Source organism: Rhinatrema bivittatum, chromosome 17 (genome assembly GCF_901001135.1).
Source record: "Rhinatrema bivittatum chromosome 17, aRhiBiv1.1, whole genome shotgun sequence".
Lineage (NCBI taxonomy): Eukaryota > Metazoa > Chordata > Amphibia > Gymnophiona > Rhinatrematidae > Rhinatrema > Rhinatrema bivittatum.
Window position 1 is genome coordinate 52749232 of NC_042631.1, and position 8612 is coordinate 52757843.

At 41.4% G+C, this 8612-nt stretch overlaps 1 long non-coding RNA gene across 1 annotated transcript; it reads right to left on the minus strand.

Annotated features, from left to right (window-relative positions):
* Positions 1-267: 267 nt before the first annotated feature.
* Positions 268-1400, minus strand: LOC115079513. The gene is made up of 3 exons (XR_003853300.1): positions 1330-1400; positions 1045-1149; positions 268-527 (listed from the first exon to the last, which is right to left on the minus strand). It is a non-coding gene; the product is annotated as an uncharacterized LOC115079513 (long non-coding RNA).
* Between the last annotated feature and the right edge of the window lie 7212 nt (positions 1401-8612).

The following is an 8612-nucleotide window of genomic DNA, read 5'->3' on the forward strand; positions in this document are numbered from 1 at the left end:
AAACAAACATTTTCAAAAATGTGTAATATTTATTTTTTCAATTATAAATAAAATATAATGTATTTTCCTTTATTTTGTTTAAAAAAAAAAAAAAGAGTGGAGGAGCCCAGGCCAAGGCGAAATATGATGCCTTGACTTCATGATGTTGCAGCAGGGTCAGACTCATGTGGAGAGGAGGGTGCCGCCACCGGAGGAGCCTGCTCTGGAGCAGAGGGAACTGGCACCTCCTCCTCATGAGGCATCTCGTGAGGAGGAGAAGCCATTTCCCTCTGCTCCTGAGGGGCCTCCTCCAGAGCTGACAACCTCCTCTCCACATTGCTGACACTCTCTTGAACGTCAGAGACCTTCTGCTGCAACATCATGAAGTTAGCATCATATTTCGCCTTGAACTGCCGTACTTCCTGCAGGATCTCCTCCAGCTTTGAAAACTGTGCACAGCATTTACAGCTAGGAGGAGATCCTGGAGGAAGTACGGCAGTAGTAGTGCTGGTGCTGGTGTTGCTGGGCCGCCGGAGTTTCCTCTTGTCCTGTAAAGAAATGTAAAAAAAAAATAATTCAACATGAGACACAGAACAATACATTACATAGTCAGATATGACAAATAAATAAGCAAATACTGGATGCGTGCGAGCAAGTTTATAAAATAATCTACCTCTTAGTTTATTGACCTTGAGGGTTATAGAAAAATGAGGAGTCCATCACAGGGGAGAAGGAGGGAGGGGGAGAGTGGAGGGATATCAAATCAATCAACATAGATTAGAGATAATACATAATTTGAAGGATTGGAAGAAGAAATAATAGTCACTCTCAGGTTACACAGAATATGATGGTAGGAGGTACACTACAAACCTCTTCTTTTCTTTCACCTTCAATTCTTTAGTTTACTCTCATAGCCACTCAGTGTCATTTAATATATACAAATAAATAAATAAATACACACATCCCCCCATTCCCCAGCCACTATAACTGACTGATATATTAAAAAAGATTTTGTTTTTCAGCCTCAGATAATTTACTACTGTACTGGCCAAGATATATTATTACCTAGACCACTAGTCATCGGCGCTGGTGCCTCCATCCTCCTCTGGTGGCAGCTCTGCCTCCTGCTAGGCCCAGGAAGCCCCGCCTCGTCCCTGCTTGGGTTTGGTTCTGTACAAGACAAATCAAAATTCAGAGAACAGTTAAAATTTTAAAAACAAGAATGAGATCAGACACAATGATTCATTCACTGTTATAGTAAACAAACATAATTAAACACAAATTCCATTACAATTAATTGAATAGCTGTGTAATGTGTTGTTCTTGTGTAGTATTCTGAAAACAACCTACCAGGCAAGGGATGGGTCAAGGTTCGGCGGACTTCCTTGAGCCACCTACCCTCGTGCAGTCGCAAATGGCGACCTGAAAATTAGAGGAATATACAGGAAAAAGAATAACATTGATTAATTATTACAACATGCCCATGTTTTGCCTTGACCTACTAGATTATTTTTTATGCAACATACAAAAGTTAGTAATAACAAAATACTATTTAATTTATATTTCAATCTGGCTTTCAAAAACATCCCAAATACCACCATTTCAAAACGATAAATATAAATATCAATAATATACCACAGATAATTTTATTTCCTTTGTAGTCTAGTTATTAAGTATTAATACTAGTATAGTATAGGGTAAGGGTGGTACACTAGTAGCTAGCTAGCTAGTAGCTACTAGTATTTATGTTTTTTTTAAATATATTTACTTAACATTATAACTTTTATTACTTATAGTAGTTAATTATTACTTTATAATTATATAACTCACTCTATGCTACTAGCTACTGAAGCTAGTATTACTATCATACTCTATTCAATTTTCAATGACAAAATAATATACATAATTTATAATTAAATAATATGATCAACATTATTATTTCTCACCTTTCTTTTTGAGGTCTTCAACCTCACGAGGGTAGGAGGCCCGCCGGCAAAACTCCTCCTGGAGAGAGGCCCAGGCAGCAGTCTCCCTTTCAAGATTTGGCTTGCTGCCTGGGGGGGTGTAGAGGTTCCTCTCATCCAGGAGGATGAGCCGAGCCAGGAGGTCCACATCTTCCCGGGTAAAGTGGGGCTTCCTGGACCTTGCTGCCACCTTGGAGGAGGACGGTGGGGAGGAGTCTGACTCCCTCTCCCTGTCATCTCCGGACTCCCTTTCACGTTCCATCCTACCATGAGAAAATAAAAAAGAAGATGAAAAAAAGTATGTGCTATAGGACACCTGTTTGTTCAGAAGCTCACACACTAATGCAGGGAGGGTTGGGCAGCTCCCCCCCTGTCTGTGAAGCCAGCCTCTCACTAGTAATGCAGGGAGGGAGCTGTGTCAGCCTTCACCCCTCACCCACACACCATTCACTGGCTGGGACATGGGGGAGGGGAGGAGTGAGGGTCGGGCTGCTCCCCCCCTGTCTGTGAAGCCAGCCTCTCACTAGTAATGCAGGGAGGGAGCTGTCTCAGTCTTCACCCCTCACCCACACACCATTCACTGGCTGGGACATGGGGGAGGGGAGGAGTGAGGGTCGGGCAGCTCACCCCGTCTGTGAAGCCAGCCTCTCACTAGTAATACAGGGAGGGAGCTGTCTCAGCCTTCACCCCTCACCCACACACCATTCACTGGCTGGGACATGGGGGAGGGGAGGAGTGAGGGTCGGGCAGCTCCCCCCCTGTCTGTGAAGCCAGCCTCTCAGGGAGGGAGCTGTCTCAGCCTTCACCCCTCAACCACACACCATTCACTGGCTGGGACATGGGGGAGGGGAGGAGTGAGGGTCGGGCAGCTCCCCCCCTGTCTGTGAAGCCAGCCTCTCAGGGAGGGAGCTGTCTCAGCCTTCACCCCTCAACCACACACCATTCACTGGCTGGGACATGGGGGAGGGGAGGAGTGAGGGTCGGGCAACTCCCCCCCTGTCTGTGAAGCCAGCCTCTCACTAGTCATGCAGGGAGGGAGCTGTCTCAGCCTTCACCCTCACCCACACACCATTCACTGGCTGGGACATGGGGGAGGGGAGGAGTGAGGGTCGGGCAGCTCACCCCCTGTCTTGAAGCCAGCCTCTCAGGGAGGGAGCTGTCTCAGCCTTCACCCCTCACCCACACACCATTCACTGGCTGGGACATGGGGGAGGGGAGGAGTGAGAGTCGGGCAGCTCCCCCCCTGTCTGTGAAGCCAGCATCTCAGGGAGGGAGCTGTCTCAGCCTTCACCCCTCAACCACACACCACTCACTGGCTGGGACATGGGGGAGGGGAGGAGTGAGGGTCGGGCAGCTCCCCCCTGTCTGTGAAGCCAGCCTCTTACTAGTAATGCAGGGAGGGAGCTGTCTGACACTGACAATCTCTGTGTTAAACTTTTTTTTCACTAAATTAGCATAAAATAAAATGAAGTACTTTGGGTGTTAAACTTTTAATTTCCCCTAATGTAACTTCATTTAATATTATTTTTATATTATTTTATGCTACTTTACCGAAAAAAAGTGCATTAACTATTTAACTTAACCAACTAAGTAACTAGTAAAGTAATACTGTATAAAAACTAAAACAAAACCTTATATATTTATATATAATATACACTTACAGTGGTAGAGAGAGAAGTTGATGATGAGAGTCTCTGTAGTCTGTCTGTAGTAGTAGTCACAGTCACTCAGTGTCACTCACTCACAGTCTCTGTCCAATTAGTAAGTGCGTGTTTCTTACTTAGTGCGTGTATGTGAAGCAAAATGGCCCCTGGGGACCCCACAGAGCATGCTCAAGGTCGTGCGCACTAACTTTAGTTAGTGCGCGCACAGTCTTCCCTTGTGCGCACTAACTCGGGTTAGTGCGCACTACCTACGGATGAGTTAAAGTAATGGTTCTACATTCCCATTGGCTGTTTTCAAGATGGTGCGAACCAGTGGGAACCCAGAACCATACCTCTAGCAAATGAACTCCTTATAAATTGATACGTTTTAACTTTTACATTGCAGTTTTTGGTAGTGCGCACTAACGCTCCGATAGTGCACACTAACGCCCCAATAGTGCGCAGTCAGCCCGTTAGTGCGCACTAACTCCGTTCGTTAAAAAAACAAAAAACGACACGTTGGAAAACTAAATTTTAAAACGAAGCGGCTGACCGAAACCCGATCCGATACCTAACAACGATGCACATCTCTAGTAATTAATGCTGTAATCATGTCTTTATGGAAAAGGCAGATTATAGACTATTCTTCCCCTTCAGAATAAATCTCCCCTTCCTCTAGGGAATCATAGCTGTTTCCCCCATAATCTTCAACCATATCCACATTAGAAGGATTATTAGGCTGAGATGAAATTATATCCACAAGTCTATCCTTTAATCTTTTGAAGGGGTTTGCTTGTAAACAATGATAAATAATCAGGAAGCTTTTGTAGTGTCTGTGCTAAAGCTTCCATTCTTTCACTTTGGTTTTACAATGCACAAAGAATTTAAAAAATTCAGAATAGTCACTCAAAGAGGCAATGCTACTATTATAAACTGTTCCCTTTTGACTCAGGAAATATTGGGGATTCGTTTCCTTTAACTGTGGCTGTACGGTGCTGGGTCCCACTCAAGTGACTTTCAAAATGGCTGCCATTTCAGATTCAATGGCTGAATTCAAAGCTTCAACAGACTCAGGATATGATAAAAATCAATCATCTCCATTTTGCACATTTGCACTGCGCCAGTGACTTCCTCAGTTTTTTACCATGGAGGCAAGCTGTGCAACTTATGCCATTTGCTGCTGCAGGCAGCACAGTAGTGGCTTCATTACATGAGGAGAGTAAAGAAAAGTTAAAACTTTTGAAATTCAGTTGCCCTCTTGACTGGTAGACTTCTGTAAAATATCTTCTCTTTATAGATTCCTCTGTAGGCTTACCTTACAGCAGCTAGAGTTTTGTTTTTTTTTAATTTAGTCAAAGAAAAGTTCAAAAATAGAAAGAGGAATAGAAAAAGTTCTAGAGAATTGTCTTTCTCAGATTTTTAAGTGCTCATTAAAGCTCTACCAAAAAACCTTTCTATGGAGTTGGGAGCTACTCAAACTGAGGGCTCGCTACACTGATAAACTTTCAGGTGCATGGCCCAAAAGGTTAAATTTACTTTTTTTTTTTTTTTAATAAGTAGCTTAAGAAATTAAATTCAAATCATAGGCTTAGCCAAAGAGTATAGTTCTGCTCCTGAACCATCCATCTGAAGTTCTTCTTGTAGCTGGAAGCAGAGAATATTGGCTTTACCAGTTGTGCACTTCATGTATGTAATAGGGATGTCATGAATTAAAAAAAACAAAAAAAGAAGCAAGTACTCTGTCTCTATCAGCTGGAAAAGGAATTAAACCCAATTGTTCTGGACTGATGTAGCAGAAACAAAACTAGGATTTTGTCTCCTTTACTGCTTGCAGACTGGTTTGGTCTACATTTTATTCATACAGTGGCCTCAGGTATAAACTTAAGATTGAGAGCCCACTTGGGACAGGGAAAGAGCTTCAGTCCCTGAATGTAATCCATTTTGAAGTGCCAGAAAAGGAATATAAATATAATATAATAAATAAAATAAAAAAGGTATTTTAGAATCTTTGAATTTCACCAGTGTGAACATATGCTAATAGTCCAGTATAAGTAAGAAAATAAAAATTGCCATGCTGGGTCAGACCAAGGGTCCATCAAGCCCAGCATCCTGTTTCCAACAGTGGCCAAAACCAGGCCATAAGGACCTGGCAAGCACCCAAACACTAAGAAACTCCCATGCTACTGATGCCAGTAATAGCAGAGGCCATTCTCTAAGTCAACTTGATTAATAACAGTTAATGGACTTCTCCTCCAAGAACTTATCCAAAACATTTTTAAACCCAGTTACATTAGCTGCACTAACCACATCTTCTGGCAACAAATTCCAGAGCTTAATTGTGCATTGAGTGAAAAAGAATTTTCTCAGATTAGTCTTAAACGTGCTACCTGCTAACTTAATGGAGTGCCCCCTAGTCTTTCTATTATCTGAAAGTGTAAATAACTGATTCACATTTACACATTCAAGACCTCATGATTTTAAAGACCTCTATCATATCCCCCCTCAGCCGTCTCTTCTCCAAGCTGAACAGCCCTAACCTCTTCAGCCTTTCCTCATAGGGGAACTGTTCCATCCCTTTTATCATTTTGGTCGCCTTTCTCTGTACCTTCTCCATCACAGCTATAGCTTTTTGAGATGTGGTGACCAGAACTGTACACAGTATTCAAGGTGCGGTCTCACCATGGAGCGATAGAGAGGCATTATGACATTTTACGTTTTGTTAATCATTCCCTTTCTAATAATGCCTAACATTTTGTTTGCTTTTTTGACTGCTGCAGCACACTGAGCCGACGATTTCAAAGTATTATCCACTATGATGCCTTAATCTTTTTCCTGGGTGGTAGCTTCTAACATGGAAACTAACATCATGTAACTACATCAAGGGTTATTTTTCCCTATATGCAACCCCTTGCTTTTGTCCACATTAAATTTCATCTGCCATTTGGATACCCAGTCTTCCAGTCTCGCAAGGTCTTCCTGCAATGTATAACAATCCGCTTGTGATTTAACTACTCTGAATAATTTTGTATCATCTGCAAATTTGATAACCTCACTCGTCATATTCCTTTCCGGATCATTTATAAATATATTGAAAAGCACTGGACCAAGGAGAGATCCCTGAGGCACTCCACTGTTTATCCTTTTCCACTGAGAAAAACTGACCATTTAATCCTACTCTGTTTCCTGTTTTTTAACCAGTTTGTAATCCACGAAAGGACATCGCCTCCTATCCCATGACTTTTTAGCTTTCTTAGAAGCCTCTCATGAGGGACTGTCAAGCGCCTTCTGAAAATCCAAATACACTACATCTACCGGTTCACCTTTATCCAAATGTTTATTAACCCCTTCAAAAAAATGAAGCAGATTTGTGAGGCAAGACTTCCCTTACGTAAATCTATGCCGACTGTGTTCCATTAAACCGTTTTTCTATATGCTGTGATTTTGATCTTTAGAATATTTTCCACTATTTTTCCCAGCACTGAAGTCAGGCTCACTGGTCTATAGTTTTCTGGATCGCCCCTGGAGCCCTTTTTAAATATTGGGGTTACATTGGCTACCCTCCAAGTACAATGGATGATTTTAATGATAGGTTACAAATTTTAACTAATAGATCAGAAATTTCATTTTTTAGTTCCTTCAGGACCCTAGAATGCATACCATCTGGTCCAAGTGATTTGACACTCTTTAGTTTGTCAATCTGGCCTACTACATCTTCCAGGTTCACAGGGATTTCGTTCAGTTCATCTGACTCATCACCCTTGAAAACCATCTCTGGAACTGGTTCTCCCCAACATCCTCATTATTAAACACAGAAGCAAAGAATTAATTTAGTCTTTCTGCAATGGTCTTATCTTCCCCAAGAGCCCCTTTAACCTCTCGGTCATCTAACGGTCCAACTAACTCCCTCACAGGTTTCTTGCTTCAAATATATTTTTTAAAGTTTTTATTATGAGTTTTTGCCTCTACAGCCAACTTCATTTCAAATTCTTTGTTCACCTGTGGTATCAATGTTTTACAATGCTTATACTTTTTCCTATTTTCTTCAGATGGATCCTTCTTCCAATTTTTGAAGGATTTTTTTTTCTTTTTTTAGCTAAAATAGCCTCTTTCACCTTACTTTTTAACCATGCTTTAATCGTTTTGCCTTCCTTTCACCTTTTCTTAATGCGTGGAATACACCTGGACTGCGCATCTAGGATTGTATTTTTAATCAATGTCCATGCCTGTTGAACACGTAACCTTTGCAGCTGCACCACAGGTTTTTTTTTCTTTTTAAACTATTTTCCTCATTTTATGTTTCCATTTTGAAAACTTAGAATTAGAGCTGTAGATTTACTTATTGTCCCCTTTCCAGTTATTAGTTTAAATTTGATCATATTATGATCACTATTGTCACAAATAGCTTCACCACTGTTACCTCTCTCACCAAATCCTGTGTTTCACTAAGAAGTAAATAAAAAATAGCTCCCTCTCTCATTGGATCCTGAACCAATTGCTCCATGAAGCAGTCATTTATTACATCCAGGAACTGTATCCTGATCATGTCCTGATGCTACATTTACCTAGTCAATATTGGGGTAATTGAAATCTCCCATTGTTACTGCACTGCCAAATTGGTTAGCTTCCCTTTCTCTTAGCATTTCTTCATCTGCCTGACCATTTTGTCCAGGTGGATGGTAATATACTCCCATCCCTATACTCTAACCCTATACACATGGGATTTCTAACCAAATAGATTCTACTGAGCATTTAGTCTCTTGTATGATCTTTATCCTTCCCGGACATAAAGTGCCACACTCCCACCAAGTTGATCCTCCCTACCATTGCGATATAATTTGTACCCTGATATAGCACTGTCCCATTGGTTATCCTCCTTCCACCAAGTCTCTGTGATGCCAATTATGTCAATCTCATCATTTGCTGCTATACAATCTATTTATTTATTTATTTATTTAATTCTTTTTAATATACCGATGCTCAAGACCATGTCTTATCGTACCGGTTTACATCAAACCAGGGGAATACC